Source organism: Dendrobates tinctorius, unplaced genomic scaffold (genome assembly GCF_039654945.1).
Source record: "Dendrobates tinctorius isolate UK_male_01 unplaced genomic scaffold, ASM3965494v1 ptg000144l, whole genome shotgun sequence".
NCBI lineage: Eukaryota > Metazoa > Chordata > Amphibia > Anura > Dendrobatidae > Dendrobates > Dendrobates tinctorius.
This window is the reverse complement of record NW_027361811.1, coordinates 1527784-1550816: the sequence shown is the minus strand read 5'-3', so window position 1 is coordinate 1550816 and position 23033 is coordinate 1527784.

The following is a 23033-nucleotide window of genomic DNA, read 5'->3' as shown; positions in this document are numbered from 1 at the left end:
TTGGACACATGGGGCAGGATGAAGACAGATGGGACAGCATGGAGAAGTCAGATGGGGAAGGATGGACACGTCACATGGAGCAGGATGGAGACGTCACATTGGGCAGGATGGAGACCGATGGGGCAGCTTGGGAGATCATAATGGGCAAGTTGGAGACACATGGAGCAGGTTGGAGACACACTGGGGAGCAAGATGGGAGAACATATGGGGAGAATGGAGACACATGGAGTTACATGTCACGGTATTTGTCCCTTGTATGTTGTATTATTCAGTCACTATGTGGTGGTAATATGTGGTCTGGCCATGGTATGATGATATTTTTCCCATGTATGTGATATTATTGGTCATTTTAAAAAATATATTACACAATATAAAGGGGCTATGTGGGGCTCATACTGTATATATGAAGCTGTGTGGGTACTCCTACTTTATATAGAAGGCTATGTGGGGGCTCATACTGTATATAGGAGGCTACATGGAAACTCATACTGTGTATAGGGGCTATGTGAGGGCTCATGCTGTATATAAGAGGGTATGTCTGGTCTCTTTGTATATAGAGAGGCTATGTGGGGTCGCAAACTCTATATAGAGAGGATATGTTCTTCCACTGTATGCAGGGGGCTATGTGGGGGCTCATACTATATATAGGGGGACTATGTGAGGCTCACACTGTATAAAGGGGCTATGTGGGGGCTCACTGTATGTAGAATATGGAGGCTTCTACCATATAGGTGGCTATGTGGGGGCTCATACTATATTTAGGTGGGCTATGTGCAGGATCATATTGTATATTGGAGGCTATGTGAGGGCTCATACTTTATGTAGTGGGCTATGTGTGGTCTCATACTGAACAGGGGGCTTTATGGGGATTTGTATGTGGGTGTTTACACTGTATATAGATGGGCTATGTGAGGGCTCATACTGTATGTATCAAGCTGTGTGTGAGCTCTTACGGTATATATATCTAAAGGGAGTGGGCCTAAACCAATGGCACTTCAATACAACTACATATCCAACAAGACCAACGAAGTTATCCCATATAAAAATAGCCTTTATTAATGCATTATGCCAAAAAACATATAAAACCATTTAAAAAGAGATACATGTCCATTAAACCTTACAAGGAAATGCATGCATAACCTGCCACATGGCAGACAAACACCAAGATAGAGCATACAGTATAAAATATAAGCTCATATAGCAGTACAATGACTGAAAAAAGAATATGTAAATTGCTCCAAATTGTGTTTGTCCAGAAAACACTCTGCAAGTATCAAGGTGAAAACAAAATACGTCTGTAAAGATTATTCTAAGTAATGCTAGTTTCAGACTAGCGTTTCTGGGCGCAGCGCAGGGCCGCTGCTAAGCCCCGCCACCGGCCGCGCCCCCTCCTGTCATCTCCTCCGATCGCATGACTGTGCATGCGATCAGCATACCCTAGACTTAGCATTGGGTGCGCTTATCGTGTGCTGGTCTGATTTTGCTGGCGCTGCGCCCTTTTGACGCTGCGCCCAGCGCACAAAAATGCAACATAGCAAAAAGGCGCAGCGCCCGCAAAATCAGACCAGTGCATGATCAGCGCACCCAACGCTAAGTATAGGGTACGCTGATTGCATGCACAGTCATGCGATCGGAGGAGGAGATGACAGGAGGGGGCGCGGCCGGGGCGGGGCTTAGCGGTGGCCCTGCGCTGCGCCCAGAAACGCTAGTCTGAAACTAGCCTAAGGTAATATCCCATGTGTTTAGCAATGACCAGTTAGGTTGTGATGTATAATCTGTCAAACAATAGTCAGAGGTGGCTTGTAGTGCTAGATAGTATAGCATGCATATTTGTCAATATCACACAGTGCCACACATCAGGAAACCATCGCATAGGAAAGTATACATATATATATATATTGCAAAGTGCAGTAGTGCGCAGGCAAAAGCTCCAAAATAAAGTCTATGATAGAAAAGACTATGTATGAGAGAGACTACCAGCTGGTTATACATGCATTTCCTTGTAAGGTTTAATGCACATGTATCTCTTTTTAAATGGTTTTATATGTTTTTTGGCATAATGCATTAATAAAGGCTATTTTTATATGGCATAACTCCGTTGGTCTTACGGTATATAGTGGGGCTATATATGGGCTCATACGGCATATAGGGGTGTCAGCATACTTAATTCTGCTCACTATTAAGAGATACTATTAATATTATTTTATTATATTATAATAATCGTAACTAATATTTTAATATTCATATTGAGCAGAATTAATTTCAGCCTATTGGTTTGGCCCTCCAGAACAGTCATAGTCTCTCATGTGGCCCCTTGGGATAATTAGTTGCCCCCCCTCGTATATAGCAATATTGTCTATAGTGTCCTCTACTATTTACTGGCCGTTTTTCTCACAGCGGTATATCCACCTTCCCATCCAACCACCCATATAATCTAATCTTCTGTATTACTGGGATATATTAGTAATTATTGTGCATTTATCGCTGTTCAAATCAGTAGAAACTACTCTGGAATTACATTGTAATAATGACATTGTGGCACTTTGTAAAAGGTTTCAGAGGTGAAGGTGCATAATTAGAGTCAATGTCATCTATATGGTAATGAATTGGTTGCATGGCCTGGTCTGGTCTGCTGCTCCTGCTGATGATGTCACGGAATGTTGTTTTTTCTGGCTTTATGACATCACACATTCTATAAGGTTCTCCAGAGACAACATTCCATTTGAGGGTTATAGTTAGTGGATAGAGAGGTATGGCATCAGGTGAGTATAATAAAAGCTGTTTTTCTTGTCTTTCACGTCGGGTTGGGGACAGATATACAGCATTACAGAATATAGAATAAACAATGAACTGGGGAGATTGTTAAATGAAGGAGATGCTGCCTTTGTCTGTACATAGTGACTCAAGTATATAGTGCCAAGTACTGATCATATTAGATGGTGGTGGCCCAGTCTTGCCCAGGGGCCCATCGGAGGATTCTCCTGTTCTCTTGTGGGACAGTCCTGTGGCCGTATCTCATAATGGTCAAACCTGGTGACAGGTTCACTTTAAGTCCTCACTACAGGCTAGCCACACAAACCATGCGACTGTGTGAGCAATGTGGATAATTATCAGCTATATAATATATAATTCTTTTTACACTGAATTACTATTTTCTATCACTTCTGATGAACCTTTAAAAGGGGAAACATGACAAGTGTAATGGTTATAGAGGGACACGACTTATAGCGTCTAGTTTATTTACCCCCAACCTCCACGGCAAGGTAGGGTCACAATAGTAGCAGCCTAGGGTGAGGCTCCGGCCCCTGTTTTTTCTTAATGGCAATCAAGTGATGTGGAGATACTGAAATAGGTTAACGCTTGGTGTTACAGATCGGCTTCACAAGCTATATTATCATTGAGCACAACATGGTGTCTTATAAGGAGCTATATACAGACACATTTTAGTTTTCATTGCCAATCTGCCTTTTCTTGATCAGACTGACATGACATATACTGAATAAGAGCATTGTTGTTTTGTACATATGCTGTTTGCAAGACTATGCATTTATCTGGGGGATAAAATGCTGTGTGTTCTGCACTTGGCACTTTGATGCTTTGGGAGACATTACTGTGATACCAGTGTGTCACCTGATAATTTAGGCCTCTCTTAGCAATCAGGGCCTAACAGGGCCAGAAGGGTCAGCCATCGGTGAGCAGGGGCGCAACTTGTGCAACTATAGGGTGCCAACCTCCACTGCAAGGCAGGGATAAGCTAGTGATTGAACAGAGTGAGGCACCATCCCCCCTGACCTTTTTCTGGTCACACAAAGGTATATGATGGTGGTGGTTCTACTTTTTACGTACAAAATTTTGCTTTCTTCATAATGTCACGATTTTAATATTACGTATATACTCGTGTATAAGCCGACCCTAATTTTGCCACAAAAACTGGGAAAACTTATTAACTCATGTATAAGCCGAGGGTGGTGCTGCACAAGGGATAATGGTGGTCCAAAAAGATGCTCCATAGATAAATACCCCCCATAAAATGCTGCCAAGGGTTAATGGTGGCCCAAGAAGTTGTTCCATAGGTAAATATCCCCCATATATTGCTGCTGCCTCTGCTACTGCAATTAAAAAAAAAAATGACATATTCACCTCTCATCGCTGGGGGTCAGGTGACGGTGTCCTGAGCAGGTGGGGACATCGGCGCACTATGTGGGCCAGGTGCCGGTGTCACCGCTGTCTCAGGCCCCCGGCACTGGCGATATTCACCTGTCCTCTTTCCATCGCTGCACGCCACTCTGTCTTCCAGGTCCTCTGCAGTGACGTTCAGCACAGGGCGCGCATTGACTACGTCATCGCGCCCTCTGACCTGAACGTCACAGGCAGATGACACAGAAGACAGAGCGGCGTGCGGCGGTGGAACGGGGACAGGTGAATATTGCACTGCTCCCCGTCCTCCCACGTCATACTCACCCCCTCCTGGCGCACGGTCTCTGCAGCCCCTGCTTCCAGCCTTCTCCCATGGTCTCGGCGCTGCATTGTTTCCTGGTTTCAGCGGACACGTGGTACAGCTCATTAAAGTCGTAACTACTGAACGCAGGAACAGCTGGGGCGCCGAGACCAGGGGAGAAGCAGAGGGTGCAGAGACCGTGCTAGGAGGGGCTTAGAAGGATCTCTGACACCCGTGCTCCCCCTCCCCCGCCGACCCCCGGTATATGACTCGCGTATAAGCCGAGAGGGGGACTTTCAGCCCAAAAAAATGGGCTGAAAATCTCGACTTATACACGAGTATATACGGCAACTATTAAAAGCTATATTTTATTTTTATCTAATAAAGTACTGAGTGTTTACGGTAAAATAGGGAATTACTATGGTGTTTGGCTTTGGCCACATTAGCTCTGTTAGGAACGGCGGAATGCACTAAATAAAAATAATAATAAAGTGCGTTCGCTGCTCGGGGTCCACCGTGCAGTAGGTGTTACAACAGCTGTTGAGTAATGGCAGATGAGCAATATGGCAATATAATGCGCACGGGTTCAACTTCACCCGAAGTGGGCAGAGCGGGCTCTGTTCACACCGAGACGCCGCAACAAAAACATACAAAAGGCTGATCCTGTTAGAGTCACAGGCCTCAGGTAAATGCACACACGGTATAAGGTTACAGGAGCAGGAACTAAGACAGAGGGGCAGCGTCCGTCTAGACCTACCGTGTGTGCGGCATCGCTACTGAGAACGCCAAGAAGGGCTGCAGCGCAGGACACTGCCGCTGGACGACACAGCTACAAAGCAAGCGCTATTTCGGATGCTAGCGCATAGGTGCGGTGTGCACAGTGGCCTAAGGCTTGCCACAGACTGGCGCAGACTATTGAACTAATTCTCTAACCACATGCGTAATATCAGAGGGAAGGGGTTTCATAATATGTCAGTCACCAGAATCATACATCCGTCACCATTCACACGTAGCAGTATAGTCTATACTAGCGGATGGCGGAATGGCCATGCGCGCTATTTATAGCAGCCGGGACCTTCCGGAAGCTTCCAGATCTCCGAGATGGACCAATGAGATCTGGAGCAGGACCTGAGCACATGACTCCCGATCTCCAATGGAAAACCATCTTGTGAGCATGCCCAGTAGGAATACAGAGAGACTTAGTCTCTGGAACGGTCTGCTGCAAAGTAATCTCCTCTGCAGTAGAAAGACAGCAGGAGACCACAGAATGTGAGGCTTTGGATTCCTGCAGAGCAGACGCAGAAACCTGACGCCTAACAAGCTCTTATTTGTCATGTCACGGAATATTTTGATTGTTTGTTTTGCCTCATCAGCTACTTCTTGTGATGCCATCAAATGTGGAAGGTAGCCCTTCAAAACAGAATGGCTCTTGACTACTGTTAGCAATTAAAGGTGGAACTTGTGCTGTTATAGGTGAGGGACGCTCCTACGAGATTGAAGATGCACATAATTCAATTGAAACAAACATGGATAAACTTAAAGATCTGCAACAAAAAGCCAAAGATTCCTTCTACTGGATGGGGTCCATTTGAGTTTGGTCAATCAATATACTCTCGACTTTGCTAAAGCCCATAGCAGTAGTAACAACATTGATTCTATTGACCTTGATTGCCTGGAAATTATTAATGTGATGTGTTTCGTATTGCAGGAAATTAATTATACAATGGAGCCACTGGTGGACACAGATAGAAGATGGCCTCTGTGCAAGAACAATATATGTGCCCTTTGCAGCACGATGGCACATCAAAATACACAAATCCAACTGCATTGGAGATGCAAATGGGGCCCCCTTACCTCTTGGGCCCCTGTGCTACGGCAGAAGTTGCACCAATGATATGTCCACCCCTGAATAGAACCATAGGAAGGGTGTGTATACTTTAGTAAATTGTAGGGAATGCTTAGATGAAGTGGCAATTATAAGGCAGCCAGGAATGGATGTCTGACATCCCATGATCTATGTAGACTAGCTGTATACTTCATGTAGTATGGACTATCAACAAGGGTTACTTCACAATAGCCAGGAATATAGCTAGCTTACATAATGTGTAATAATGAAATTATCAAAATAAAAAGGCCCCTGTGCAAGAACAATATATCAGCCCTTTGTAACATGATGGCACATCAAAATACACAATTCCAACTGCATTGGAGATGCAAATGGGCCCCCTTACCTCTTGGGCCCCTGTGCTACGGCAGAAGTTGCACCAATGATATGTCCGTCCCTGAATAGAACCATAGGAAGGGTGACATTACAGCTACAGAGGTGACCGTCTGATAGCCTAGCTCGACTATCCATCTCTCCTGAAGACCCTTTCAGCTTTTTGAGAGCTGGGTGGAGGACATCATCTTTGAAATTAGGGTCCCACAGCTGCACCCCAACAGTTTGAGCAGCACTCTAAGGCTACTTTCACACATCAGGTTTTCGCCGTCAGGCGCGTTCCGGCGTAGTGCCGGAGCGCTGGATCTGGCAAATGTTTTGTAAAACCGGATGTGACGGATCCGTCTCATCCGGTTCATCCGGTTTTCAATCCGTTTTTCGACGGATTACGCCAAATCCGGTTTTTAAGGCTAGTTTCACACTTGCTTTTTTTTGCAGCGCGTTTTTCCCGCAAAAAAACGCATTAAAAAAACGCATACAAATGCATACAAACGCTGCGTTTTTTTCAAGCATTTTTATGCGCATGCAGGAAAAAAACGCAGCGTTTTTGCGCGTTTGTATGCGTTTTTTGTGCGTTTGCGTTTTTTTACAGATTTTGGAAAAACCCCACAAAAATGAAAAAACAACCATTCAACAACACACAAGACCAATGGGACTTCATTGTGGGTGTGGTATGTTAATATATAGACCCTGTCTACAGTATTCTTCACATTTGCTTGATTCTTCTCGTGACCATGGATCTGCGCTGGAAGAGTTTTCACTTCAACTTGGATTTGGACATCGCGATGGCTCAGGCGTATGCAGTTGCTTGCCATGAACAAAGGAAGAGAGAGAGGCAGCGAAGACGGCGGCGTATGTGGATACATCCGATTGTTGAACTCCGGGAGAGCCGTGGGGCATACCACACCCTCTACAGCGAGCTACAGGCAAACCCGGAGAAATTTACAGATTATATCAGGATGTCCCACGAAAGTTTCATGGATTTGCTTGCTCGTGTCCAACAATCCATCCGGAGACAGGACACACAGCTCCGTCGTGCGATTCCTCCTGAGGAACGGCTACTGGTGACATTACGGTATGTTTTAAAAACCAAGGGGTGCGGTCTGATGTTTTTTTTTTAAATTTAGTATTCAAAACCTTGGGTAATTAGTTTTCGTGAATGTACTAATATTTTATTTTATAGTTTTTTAAAATAATATACATAAATATTAATTTTACTTCTTTGTCTGTTCACAGATTCCTGGCGACTGGAGAAACCCTATCTTCACTACACTTCCAGTACCGTATTGGAATCTCTACCTTGTCTGGAATTGTTGCTGACACCTGCCGGGCTCTCTGGAATGTTCTTTGCCCAGAATTTATGCCCCTGCCCACCTCTGAAAAGTGGATGGAAATTGCTGACAAATTCTGGACAGTATGCAATTTTCCCAACTGTTTGGGAGCTGTTGATGGTAAACACATACGGATCATCAAACCCCAAAGAACGGGATCTGAGTACTATAATTACAAAAAGTACTTTTCAATAGTACTCATTGCGATTGCGGATGCCGGATGTATGTTTGTAGCAGTGGACATTGGAGCATTTGGCCGTGGTAATGACTCACAGGCTTTTAAAACTCAGACATGGGCCGGAGGTTGTATGGCAACCAATTTAATTTCCCTATGCCACGGCCTCTTCCTCACACCGAAGCTCCGCCACTGCCCTTTGTAATGGTTGGCGATGAGGCTTTTCAAATGTGCGGAAACTTACTGAAACCCTACTCCAGCCGGGACTTGGACCACACCAAAAAAATATTTAATTACAGGCTGACCAGGGCCAGAAGAACTGTCGAGTGTGCTTTTGGGATTCTTGTTTCCAGATGGCGAATTCTGGGCACGGCCATTAATCTTAAACTTGAAACAGTCGATGAGGTGGTGAAGGCCTGTGTGGTTCTACATAACTTTGTGATGGCTAAAGAGCACCCGACCTTTGAACTGGACGATGATGCTCCTAACCCATTGCCTGAATTCACTCAGCACACTCTCAGGTCATCCGTTGAAGTTGGCCAAATGAGGGACCAATTTGCGGCCTACTTTATTTCTGATGTAGGACGGGTGCACTGGCAAGATGAAATGGTGTAATGTTTTTGTTTTTTTATGGTAATAAAAAACCTTATTTGATACCATTACTGAGTGCACTATATTTTTTAAACTCCAATTTAATAAAAAACTTCCCATGTATAACTGAATTTTTTGATGTTCACACACCTGGACAGGTAAATACACATATGAGTTAAAATGCAGCATTGCTAGTCTGCGTGAAATATATTGGAACGAGCAAAGCTGCAGGCCATGAATCAGGAAACCATTTTTTTCAAGAGAAAATTGTGCAACTAGTTGAAAACAAAGTATGTGATTTTCTCAAAACACAACCCTCAAAACCCAACCCCAATGAAAGTCCATGGGGAATACAAGTCAGCATTGAGTGGATGAATGAAATCTGCTCCATTCCAATTTACAAGTTATTACACTAGGCCTTGGAATGACTATACTAGGCCGTGGTATTTCAAATATGAGTATAGTATGCCTTGGGCCTACTAGTATAGTCATATGTGAAATACCACGGCCTAGTATAGTCATAACAAGGCATACTCAATTTTTGCCAACTAGGATCTTGTTTCACGAAAAACAAACGGGTGAAACTTGAAACCAACAGTTTGCTTTTCATGAAACCAGATTCTAGTTGGTAAAAATAGAGTTATTACACTAGGCCTTGTAATGACTACACTAGGCCGTGGTATTTCAAATATGAGTATAGTAGGCCTTGGGGCTAGTAGTATAGTAATATGTGAAATACCACGGCCTAGTATAGTCATACCAAGGCCTACTGTAATAACTCGATTTTTAACAACTAGCATCTTGTTTCACAAAAAACAAACTGGTGAAACTAGAAAGAAACTTATTTTTAAGACAAGTTTCAACAGTTTGTTTTTCATGAAACCAGATTCTAGTTGGTAAAACTAGAGTTATTACACTAGGCCTTGGAATGACTATACTAGGCCGTGGTATTTCAAATATTAGTATAGTAGGCCTTGGGCCTACTAGTATAGTCATATGTGAAATACCACGGCCTAGTATAGTCATACCAAGGCCTACTGTAATAACTCGATTTTTAACAACTAGCATCTTGTTTCACAAAAAACAAACTGGTGAAACTAGAAAGAAACTTATTTTTAAGACAAGTTTCAACAGTTTGTTTTTCATGAAACCAGATTCTAGTTGGTAAAACTAGAGTTATTACACTAGGCCTTGGAATGACTATACTAGGCCGTGGTATTTCAAATATGAGTATAGTAGGCCTTGGGCCTACTAGTATAGTCATATGTGAAATACCACGGCCTAGTATAGTCATACCAAGGCCTACTGTAATAACTCGATTTTTAACAACTAGCATCTTGTTTCACAAAAAACAAACTGGTGAAACTAGAAAGAAACTTATTTTTAAGACAAGTTTCAACAGTTTATTTTTCATGAAACCAGATCCAAGTTGGTAAAACTCGAGTTATTACACTAGGCCTTGGTATGACTATACTAGTCCGTGTTATTTCACATATGACTATACTAGGTCTTGGGTTGGTTTTTAACATGTATTTACCCATCAGTGTGTGTGAGCGGCGCAAACAACATTAATGAAACTTAGTAATGGTGAACCACAAATGTAAATTTATTTTTTATCACAAAAATAAACCAAAAAATTATTTTTTCCGGCGTTTGGGGGCAGATGGTTTCAATTTGGGGGTGTGCAGGGAATATGCAACACTTGCTGTTGAAGACGGTGTTTGAGGGGAAGGGGCAACAAAACTTGTGGGGGAAGGTAGTCCAGTTAAGGGAATTAAACTAGGAACACTTGGAGGAGAGGAAATCTGTTCAGGTACATTAGTTGTAATGGCATGTCGCCGTAGGCTTGTGTGCCTGGACCGACTTTGGCCCAATGCCCGCCTTGATAGATTTTGCCTTGAACTAGGGGCAAATATTGAGTGTAGGTCCCCCGTCTGCAGGTGTGGCTGCTGCTGCTGCTGAGGTGGCGGCTGCTGCTGCTGAGCTGGCGGCTGCTGCTGAGGTGGCGGCTGCTGCTGAGGTGGCTGCTGCTGCTGAGGTGGTTGCTGCTGATGAGGTGGTTGCTGCTGCTGCTGAGGTGGCTGCTGCTGCTGAGGTGGCTGCTGCTGCTGCTGAGGTGGCTGCTGCTGCTGCTGAGGTGGCTGCTGCTGCTGAGGTGGCTGCTGCTGCTGCTCTTCGTTGTCAGTGCTCGTCCTTGCAGGAGGACTGGTGGCGGCAGTGATGGTCCAGGTTTGCAGAGTGGTGGTGGCAGGGCTACTACATGTTGTTGTAGCGGCAGGGCTGTTCCATGTTTGCCTAGTGGTGGCTGAGCTCCACGCATGCATGGGAGTGGCGGTGGTGCTCCAGACAGGAGCAGCGCTTGCCATGGTGGTGTCGGTGAAGTGACCAGCTGCACTCAGACTTGTGGTGGTGTAACGGTGGGTGTCCTGGCTTTGAATAGAGGTGTCCGTGCAGTGGTATGCAGCACAAGTCGGTAGTGAGGTGAAGCGAGTCAATGGTGGCACAGGTGGAAAGGACACCACTGACTGCTGACCGTACCGATTATGCTGCATAGCCTGCAAGAAAGCATTGTTGCTGGCCTGCAGCACATTCAGCTGTTGATCAGGACTAAGGTGTTCCGCCATGCCCTTTTCAATCTTACTAAAAAAATGGTGTGCTGGTCTGTTGAGGTCGGCCTCCAGACGGTCAAGGCGCTGTTCTACAGAATTGAAGCGGTGTTCAAAGTGGTTAAAACCACGTTCCATGAGTGCAAAACCGCTTTCAACTATGTCGGACAGTGACTTGAGGCTGGAATTAAATGTCTCGCTCAAATGCATAAACTCGGGCAAGACATTCCTGTCCAAGGCCCTCTGCCGCTGGCGGGTAGTGCCCGCATAACCAGTGGCAGAGACCTGGGACAGGGGAACACCTGATGGCCCAGCTTCCTGGTCACCAGCTGTGTGTGTGGTTGACCTGCAAGGTGCTTCCTGGCTGTCGGATGGCTGGGACGGGTCAGAGGACGTCCGAGGAAGGACCGCTCCAGGGCCAGGTTGCAGGGTGCTGCTCCAGGTGCTGTTGAAGAAAGGAAAATCATTACTACCATGCCTTTACAAGAAGCATCAGCTGTGGATTAGAAAAACACAGATTAATAAAAATAAAAACCCCAAATTTATAATACTTACGATCTCGTGGCAAGGACCGGTCTTAGGAACTGCAACGCGTGATAGTGACGGTATCTAGTTCTGGTCCTTGACGCAGATCCACTGCGAACCTGGCCCTCAGCACGAACATCACTGTTGAAGCGGTCCTTGATCGAACGCCAACGTGTTCGGACTTTGTCCACTGTTGATAAAAAAAAAACAGTGCCGTCAAGGACAACAGTCACTGCGGCACAATGTAGCAATACAATACTCAAAGCAGTCACTGTAGACCCTGATGACACTGTTGGGTTTCCTGCTAGAATACACCTAGCACGAAACCCAACAGTGCCGTCAAGGACAACAGTCACTGCGGCACAATGTAGCAATACAATACTCAAAGCAGTCACTGTAGACCCCGATGACACTGTTGGGTTTCCTGCTAGAATACGCCTAGCACGAAACCCAACAGTGCCGTCAAGGACAACAGTCACTGCGGCACAATGTAGCAATACAATACTCAAAGCAGTCACTGTAGACCCCGATGACACTGTTGGGTTTCCTGCTAGAATACGCCTAGCACGAAACCCAACAGTGCCGTCAAGGACAACAGTCACTGCGGCACAATGTAGCAATACAATACTCAAAGCAGTCACTGTAGACCCCGATGACACTGTTGGGTTTCCTGCTAGAATACGCCTAGCACGAAACCCAACAGTGCCGTCAAGGACAACAGTCACTGCGGCACAATGTAGCAATACAATACTCAAAGCAGTCACTGTAGACCCCGATGACACTGTTGGGTTTCCTGCTAGAATACACCTAGCACGAAACCCAACAGTGCCGTCAAGGCCAACAGTCACTGCGGCACAATGTAGCAATACAATACTCAAAGCAGTCACTGTAGACCCCGATTACACTGTTGGGTTTCCTGCTAGAATACACCTAGCACGAAACCCAACAGTGCCGTCAAGGACAACAGTCACTGCGGCACAATGTAGCAATACAATACTCAAAGCAGTCACTGTAGACCCCGATGACACTGTTGGGTTTCCTGCTAGAATATGCCTAGCACGAAACCCAACAGTGCCGTCAAGGACAACAGTCACTGCGGCACAATACAGAGCAGGGAAATACTCACTAAACGCCTTTTTGGAGGATGCTGTGGCGCTGTCCCAGCCATCCATCAACGCTGCGGCCACCTCATTCCATAGCCGCCGGGTCACCACAATGTCCTTGTGCAGCCGGTCACGGCTGTCCCACAACGGCGAACGCTCCTGGACCAGGCTGATGAGCTGCTCATTATCCAGGTAGACGTCTTCATTCCGTTGTGGAACCTAGACAAAACACATTCATTAGAATAATCAAATTTAAATTGAATAAAAAGTTACAAAAAAAGAAACATAAAAAAGAGTAAAAATAGAAGATAAAAAATAAAGAACATTACAAATCATTTGATACTTACATTCCGTATCACCACCGGGACTTGGCTTCGCTGCTCCTGCTCTTCGCCCTCACTAGTCCCGTCCGCAGAAGATGATGATGACGATGTCTTAAAAAAGTTGAAAAAAACGTAAGAGATTTGGAGAAGCAGCAGATATACTTACCAGATGCACGAAAATAATCACCTCACGGTCTGCTTGCGCCAATTCCTGCCGCGATGGGGAATACTCTGATTCTGAAGACATACTGCATGTAAAAATAATAAAAATCATTAGTACATACATAATTTAAAAGGACAGGCATATAATGTAATATACTCACATTCTTCGCTGATATAATGGGTTCTTGGTTGACTGTCTGCTCTTCAATCTGTCAGTGTAGTAGTGGCAGAGTTTTGGCAGGCACCTCCTTTATATAGACTTTTTTTTTTTACTTTAGAAGATTATAACTAGGACAACAAGTGGACACCACCAAAAAAACGCAGCGCTAAAAAAACGCATACCTGCGCATGCCAGTGCGCACGTATGCGCATCCATAGGCTATAATGGCCATTTTTAGCGCAAAACGTGCGCATACGTGCGCATGCGCTTTTTTCCAGGGCCAAAAAATGCAACATGCTGCGTCTGGAAAATACCAGCGCACACCCCAAAAAAACGCAGCGCATGAAAATCGCATACATGCGCTTACCAGCGCGCAGGTATGCGCACCCATGTTAAATATAGGGGAAAAAACGCATGCGCACGTATGCGTTTTTTTCCAGCGCAAAAAAACGCAAATGTGAAACCAGCCTAACCCCTTCACCCCCAAGGGTGGTTTGCACGTTCATGACCGGGCCAATTTTTACAATTCTGACCACTGTACCTTTATGAGGTCATAACTCTGGAACGCTTCTATGGATCCCGGTGATTCTGACATTGTTTTCTCGTGACATATTGTACTTCATGTTAGTGGTAAAATTTCATTCAAATAACTTGCGTTTATTTGTGAAAAAAACGGAAATTTGGCAAAAATTTTGAAAATTTCGCAATTTTCCAACTTTGAATTTTTATGCCCTTAAATCACAGAGATACGGCACACAAAAAACTTGATAACTAACATTTCCCACATGTTTACTTTACATCAGCACAATTTTGGAACCAAAATTTTTTTTTGTTAGGAAGTTATAAGGGTTAAAAGTTGACCAGCGATTTCTCATTTTTACAACACCATTTTATTTTTAGGACCACATCACATTTGAAGCCACTTTGAGGGGTCTATATGATAGAAAATACCCAAAAGTGACACCATTCTAAAAACTGCACCCCTTAAGGTGCTCAAAACCACATTCAAGAAGTTTATTAACCCTTTAGGTGCGTCACAGGAATTTTTTTGAATATTTAAAAAAAAATGAACATCTAACTTTTTTTCACAAAAAAAATACTTCAGGTTCAATTTTTTTTATTTTACCAAGGGTAACAGGAGAAATTGGACTGCAAAAGTTATTGTGCAATTTGTCCTGAGTACGCTGATACCTGATTTGTGGGGGGAATGACTGTTTCGGCGCATGGCAGAGCTCAGAATGGAAGGAGCACCGTTTGACTTTTTCAATGCAAAATTGGCTGGAATTCAGATCTGATGCCATGTCACGTTTGGAGAGTCCCTGATGTACCTAAACAGTGGAAACCCCCTACAAGTGACCCCATTTTGGAAACTAGACCCCCCAAGGAACTTATCTAGAGGGCTTTACAGAAGTTTATAACGTATAGCGGTACAATTAAAAAATCATATTTTTTCCACAAAAATGATCTTTTCACCCCAATTTTTATTTTCCCAAAGGTAACAGGACCCTAAAAGTTATTGTGCAATTTGTCCTGAGTATGCTGATACCCCACATGTGGGGGTAAACCACTATTTGGGCGCATGGCAGAGCTCGGAAGGGAAGCAGCGCCATTTGACGTTTTTGGCTGGAATTGAGATCGGACATCATGTCGCGATTGGAAAACCCCTGATGTACCAAAACAGTGGAAACCCCCCACAAATGACACCATTTTGGAAACTAGACCCCCTAAGAAACTTATCTAGATGTGTGGTGAGAACTTTGAACCCCCATGGGCTTCACAGAAGTTTATAACATAAAGCCGTACAATTAAAAAATCATATTTTTTCCACAAAAATGATCTTTTCACCCTCAATTCTTATTTTTCCAAGGGTAACAGCACCCTAAAAGTTATTGTGCAATTTGTCCTGAGTAAGCTGATACCCCACATGTGGGGGTAAACCACTATTTGGGCGCATGGCAGAGCTCAGAAGGGAAGCAGCGCCATTTGATGTTTTTGGCTGGAATTGAGATCGGACACCATGTCGCGATTGGAAAACCCCTGATGTACCTAAACAGTGGAAACCCCCCACAAATGACACCATTTTGGAAACTAGACCCCCCAAGGAACTTATCTAAATGTGTGGTGAGCACTTTGAACCCCCCAGTGCTTCACAGAAGTTTATAGCGCCCGGGCGTGAAAATAAAAATTCGTATTTTTTCCACAAACATGATCTTTTAGTCACCATTTTTTTTATTTTCCCAAGGGTAACAGGAGAAATTGGACCCCAAAAGTTGTTGTCCAATTTGTCCTGAGTATGCTGATAACCCATATGTGGGAGAAAACTACTGTATGGGAACACGTCGGGGATCGGAAGTGAAGTAGTGACGTTTTGGAATGCAGACATTGATGGAATGGTCTGCGGGTGTCATGTTGCCTTTGGAGAGCCCCTAATGTACCTAAACAGTGGAAACCCCCCACAAATGACCCCATTTTGAAAACTAGACCCCCTAAGGAACTTATCTAGATGTGAGGTGAGCACTTTGAACCCCCAAGGGCTTCACAGAAGTTTATAATGCCAGGGCATGAAAATAAAAAAATCATATTTTTTCCACAAACATGATCAATTATTCCCCAATTTTTTTATTTTCCCAAGGGTAACAGGAGAAATTGAACCCCAAAAGTTGTTGTCCAATTTGTCCTGAGTAAGCTGACACCCCATATGTGGGAGAAAACTACTGTATGGACACACGTCAGGGCTAGGAAGGGAAGTAGTGACGTTTTGGAATGCAGACATTGATGGAATGGTCTGCGGGTGTCATGTTGCCTTTGGAGAGCCCCTAATGTACCTAAACAGTGGAAACCCCCCACAAATGACCCCATTTTGAAAACTAGACCCCCTAAGGAACTTATCTAGATGTGAGGTGAGCACTTTGAACCCCCAAGGGCTTCACAGAAGTTTATAATGCCAGGGCATGAAAATAAAAAAATCGTATTTTTTCCACAAACATGATCAATTATTCCCCAATTTTTTTATTTTCCCAAGGGTAACAGGAGAAATTGAATCCCAAAAGTTGTTGTCCAATTTGTCCTGAGTAAGCTGACACCCCATATGTGGGAGAAAACTACTGTATGGACACACGTCGGGGCTCGGAAGGGAAGCAGTGCCATTTTGGAATGCAGACTTTGATGGAATGGTCTGCGGGTGTCATGTGCGTTTGGAGAGCCCCTGATGTACCTAAACTATTGAAACTCCCAACAGGTGACCCCATTTTGGACACTAGACCCCCCCACGGAACTTATCTAGATGTGTGGTGAGCACTTTGAACCCCCAAGTGCTTCACAGAAGTTTATAACGCTCGGACGTGAAAATAAAAAAATTTTTTCCACAAAAATTATATTTTTGCCCCCAATTTTTTATTTTCCTAAGGGTAACAGGAGAAATTGGACCCCAAAAATTGTTTTGCAATTTGTCCTGAGTAGGCTAATACCCTACATGTGGGGGTAAAACACTGTTTGGGCGCATGTCAGAGCTTGGAAGGGAAGGAGCACCATATGACTTTTTCAACTCAGAATGGGCTGGAATTGAGATCAGACGCAATGTTGCATTTGGAGAGCCCCTGATGTGCCCAAACAGTGGAAACCCCCAATTCTAACTCCAACCCGAACCCCAACACACCCCTAACCCTAATCTCAGCCCTAACCCAAGCCCTAACCCTAGCCCTAACCCTAACCCTAGCCCTAGCCCTAACCCTAACCCTAACCCTAGCCCTAGCCCTAACCCTAGCCCTAACCCTAGCCCTAATGGAAAAATGGAAATAAATACATTTTTTTAATTTTATTATTTTTCCCTAACTAAGGGGGTGATAACGGGGGGTTTGATTTACTATTTAAGGCGGTTTTTATTTTTGGCAGCTGTCGCACACTAAAAGACGCTTTTTATTGTAAAAATAGTTTTTGCATCACCACATATTGAGAGCTATAATTTTTCCGTATTTTGACCCACCGAGTCATGTGAGGTCTTATTTTTTGCGAGACGAGTTGACGTTTTTATTGGTATCATTTTCGGGCACGTGACATTTTTTGATCGCTTTTTATTCCGATTTTTGGGACGCAGAATGAACAAAAACCAGCGTTTCATGAATTTCTTTTGGGGGAGTGCGTTTACACCGTTCCGCGTGCGGTAAAATTGATAAAGCGGTTTTATTCTTCGGGTCAGTACGGTTACAGCGATACCTCATTTAGGTCTTTTTTTATGTTTTGTCGGTTTTATGCAATGAAAACTATTTTATATAAAAAATAATTATTTTTGCATCGCTTTATTCTGCGAGCTATAACTTTTTTATTTTTTCACTGATGATGCTGTGTGGTGGCTCGTTTTTTACGGGACAAGATGACGTTTTCAGCGGTACCATGGATATTTCTATGTATCTTTTTGATCGCGCGTTATTGCACTTTTTGTTTGGCGGTATGATAATAAATCATTATTTTTTGCTTCGTTTTTTATTTTTTATTTTTAAGAGGTTGGCTAAAGGGGTTAACTAATGGGACAGTTTTATAGGGCGGGTCGTTACGGACGCGGCGATACCTAATATGTGTACTTTTATTGTTTTGTTTTTTTTTTATTTTCAAAAAATGAATTTATTGGGGAATATTTTTTTTTTTTCACTAATTTATTTGGCGATTTTTTTAAAATTATTTTTACACTTTTTTTAATTTTTTTTTACTTTATTACATAGTCCCAGGTGGGACATCACTGTCCTGTGACAGATCGCTGATCTGTCACATCACAGATCACTGTGACAGATCAGCAATCTGTCACAGGCAGTGCACAAGGCTTCCTCATGCCTGCGCTTTGCAGGCACTGAGGAAAGGAGTCCCCCCGCAGCAGCGCTGCACATTGCGCTGCCGTGGGGGGCTCAGGGAAGCACGGAGGGAGCCCCCTCCCTGCCGATGCTTCCCTTTAACTCCCGGTACACCGCGATCATGTTTGATCGTGGTGTGCAAGGGGTTAACGTGTCGGGGGCGGTCCGTGACCGCCCCTGACACATAGTGCCGGGTGTCAGTTGTGATAATCAGCTGACACCCGGCCGCGATCAGCGGCGCTCACCACGTGGGCGCCGCTGATCGCGCTAGACGTACTATCCCGTCCATGGGCATAGGGGCCCGGGTCCCATGGACGGGATAGTACGTCTGATGTCAGGAAGGGGTTAAAAAGGCCCCTTGTGGCCTTCCGAACGGGATTGGCTACTGGAACATTATATATACCGTGTTCCTACAGCTCTTCTTTGACAGGTTGTAGAGGAGAAAGTGCAGGTTGGTGAGAAGAGCAAGTGACTGGCGAAGATGGATGTTGTGATTGGAAATATTTTGAAGAATTTGGCGGATTTTACAGCACAGGCGAATCGTTTCAGGGTGATTGTTCTGGAGAAGGAGAGAGCGAGACAGCAGCGCATCAGGCATCATAGACGACGTTTGTGGATCCACCCCATCACAGCCAAGAGAATGACGCGTGGGGTCTATTCTACACTCTGCATGGACCTTAGACGAAACCCAGAGAAATTTTTTGGATATGTTCGGATGAAAATGGAGAATTTTGATTACTTGGTGGAGCGCATTGCACACCTCATAAGAAAATCGGACACCTATTGTCGCTTCTCTGTTTCACCCGCAGAGCGTCTGATGGTGACTTTAAGGTAAGCCACATTTATTGGATATGCTCGCATCAGAGCACACTTTCACTGCAATCTTGTTGGTGGTAGTTTGTATCTCCAAGTGTTATAGCTGAGTTTTGGTATGTAATGCTGTGATTTTAAACTAATTGATTGTTTTTTAATTCCCCACAGATTTCTTGCAACTGGAGAATCCCTTTCGTCACTGCATTTCCAGTACAGACTCGGGATTTCCACCATATCTGGAATAGTGAAGCACACATGCCGTGCACTGTGGGACTCCTTAGCTGAAGAGTTTTTACCAGAGCCCACAACAGAGAGGTGGATTGAAATTTCTGAAAAGTTTCTACAGATATGTCAGTTTCCGAACTGCTTGGGCGCTGTGGACGGGAAACATATCCGCATTGTAAAGCAAGCAGGATCGGGATCGGAATATTTCAATTAGAAGAAATATTTTTCAGTTGTCCTCATGGCCATCGCTGACGCGGACGCGGAATACAAATTTATTGCTGTTGATATTGGGGCCTATGGCCGCTCAAATGACTCTCAAGTTTTCAAACTGTCTGCCATGGGGCGTAAACTGTATGGAAACACCTTCCAGTTCCCATCCCCTAGACCGCTGCCGCAAACATCTGGTCCACCTATGCCATTTGTCTGTGTAGGGGATGAAGCCTTCCAGCTGTCAGAACACCTTTTGAAACCGTACGGTAGCAGAGGATTGTCAAGAACAAAACGCATTTTTAATTACCGCCTCACAAGAGCAAGAAGAATGGTTGAATGTACCTTTGGTATTCGGACAGCCAAATGGCGGGTCCTATTGACTGCGATCAACCTCAAGACAGAAACTGTTGACGAGGTGATCAAAGCTTGCGTGGTACTCCACAATTTTGTTATCTGCAAGGAACCTATTTCCATTGAGGACACCTCTGAAGAAACCACCTTGCAAGATTACCAGAACATTACCACTAGAAGTTCTGTGACGGTTTCAGTAATGAGGGACAATTTTGCACAATACTTTATGTCACCTCAAGGCAGAATAGACTGGCAGGATGACAGAGTGTGAAAGATTTGTGCCCTAACCAAACTTGTGTACCTTCTGTACCAACAGTATATAAATTTGCCAACCAAAGTTGGCTATCTTGTCATGGTTTAACTATTTTTACCTTTAGGCCACAGGTGTGTACCTGGTTGTGTTTTTTGTAAAGTATTTCACCTTTTAACAAAAGTTCTGTACATTGTTAGGAAATCACCAACAAGATACACAACTTTTTAGGTGAAATACTTTGCTTCAAACACAACCAGGAACACAACTGTGGCAAAAAGGTAAAATTTATTTACCTTTTACCCACAGTTATATACCTGGTTTTGAAAACCTTTTCACCTTTTAAATACCCTGTATTTAACCTAATAATTAAACTTTTATTGAAAAAAAAATTTTTTATAAAACTTTTTTGAAATTTAAATAAACTTTTTTAATAAACCTTTGAAACCATAAAATTGGTCATTTATTTAAATACACACATTTTTATAAATTTGTGTAGTGTGGGGTGGAAATACTGCTGGAGGGGCTGCGGGACACTTCGACACTGGGAGTGTGGAGAGAGGACTGGGATCGTGGTGGGGAAGGAACAGTTAGAGGTGAAGGTGTGGAAAAAGCTAGAGAATGGGTGGACATGTGGGAGGCAGAAGAGGTGGTGGGTGGTGGAGTGGAGGGTTGGGCAGGGACTGTAGGAGCAGATGATGTGGATGGAAAGTGGTATGGGGAATGAGTTTGGTACAGGGAAGGAGTTTGGTACGGGGCAGGTTGCTGGAAGTGGGGAGATGTCTGGTAATGGGGAGGTTGCTGGTACTGGGGAGGTTGCTGGTACTGGGGAGGTGGCTGGTATGTAATAGGAGGGGGAGGAGGGAAAGTGGCTGGAGGGGGTGCAGGTGGAGGAACTACTGGGGTGGGAGGAGGAGGTTGGGAGGTAACGTGCTGGAGAGCACCGTGGCACGAATGCATTACATGCATCTGCTGGCTAGGAGAGAGCGTTTCCATGCGCTCCACAACACACCTGAAAAAGGTGTGATTTGGCAAAGATTTTGCTTCTGAATGCATGGTTTGCAGAAGTGTCTTCACCTCCAGAATGCTAGAGTTGATCTGCTAAAAGCCTGCGGAGATTTGCTCTGACAAGACTTTTAGACAGTTCTGGAAAGATGCATTCAGATGCAAGAACTCTGGTGCATGTCTTTTCCTGACCCCTCTGCCGCTGCCGCCCAGTACCCGCAGGTGTTCTAGAGGTGGCAGGGGCAGAAGGGTGGGTTAAAGGGAAAGCAATCTCCTCATCAGCAGCTCCATGTAATGTTGTCGGCCACGATGCTCCTGCGCTGGTGGATGGGACAAATGGGTCTAATGTGTGGGAAGGCTGGGAAGGTGCAGATGATCACTCTGGATGAACTGCAAAGATCTACAGCTGAGGTGGGACAGTCTGTCCATAGGACAACAATCAGTCATACACTGCACAAATCTGGCCTTTATGGAAGAGTGGCAAAAGGAAAGCCTTTTCGCAAAGATATCCATAAAAAGTGTTGTTTAAAGTTTGCAACAAGTCACCTGGGAGACACACCAAACATGTGGAAGAAGGTGCTCTAGTCAGATGAAACTAAAATCGAACTTTTTGGCAACAATGCCAAACGATATGTTTGGCATAAAGGCAACACAGCTCATCACCCTGAACACACCATCCCCACTGTCAAACATGGTGGTGGCAGCATCATGGTTTGGGCCTGCTTTTCTTCAGCAGGGACAGGGAAGATAGTTAAAATTGATGGGAAGATGGATGGAGCCAAATACAGGACCATTCTTGAAGAAAACCTGTTGGAGTCTGCAAAAGACCTGAGACTGGGACAGAGATCTGTCTTCCAACAAGACGATGATCCCAAACATAAAGCAAAATCTACAATGGAATGGTTCACAAATAAACATATCCAGTTGTTAGAATGGCCAAGTCAAAGTCCAGACCTGAATCCAATCAAGAATCTGTGGAAAGAGCTGAAAACTGCTGTTCACAAACGATCTCCATCAAACCTCACTGAGCTCGAGCTGTTTGCCAAGGAAGAATGGGCAAGAATTTCATTCTCTCGATGTACGAAACTGATAGAGACATACCCCAAGCAACTTGCAGCTGTAATCGCAGCAAAAGGTGACGCAACAAAGTATTAAGTTAAAGGGGCCGAATAATATTGCACACCCCACTTTTAAGTTTTTGAATTTCCACAAAAATGTAAAATAACCAATAAATTTCATTCAACTTCACAATTGTGTCTCACTTGTTGTTGATTCTTCACCAAAAATTTACATTTGGTATCTTTATGTTTGACGCATGATATGTGGGAAAAGGTTGAAAAGCTCCAGGGGGCCGAATACTTTTGCAAGGCACTATATATATATATATATATATATATATATATATATATAGTGGGCCATTTAAATGGATACACCTAAATTAAACGGGAATGCTTGGTGATATCAACTTCCTGTTTGTGGCACATTAGTATGTATGAGGGGCAAAACTTTTCAAGATGGGTGGTGACCATGGCAGCCATTTTTAAGTTGGCCATTTTGGATCCAACCTTATAAATGGCCCACCCAGATGTATCCATATAAATGGCCCACCCTGTGTGTATATATATATATATATATATATATATATCAGGGGCGGGCTGGGCCAGGGGGCAGAGAGACAATTGCCCCCTGGGCTGGTCTCCTAGCAG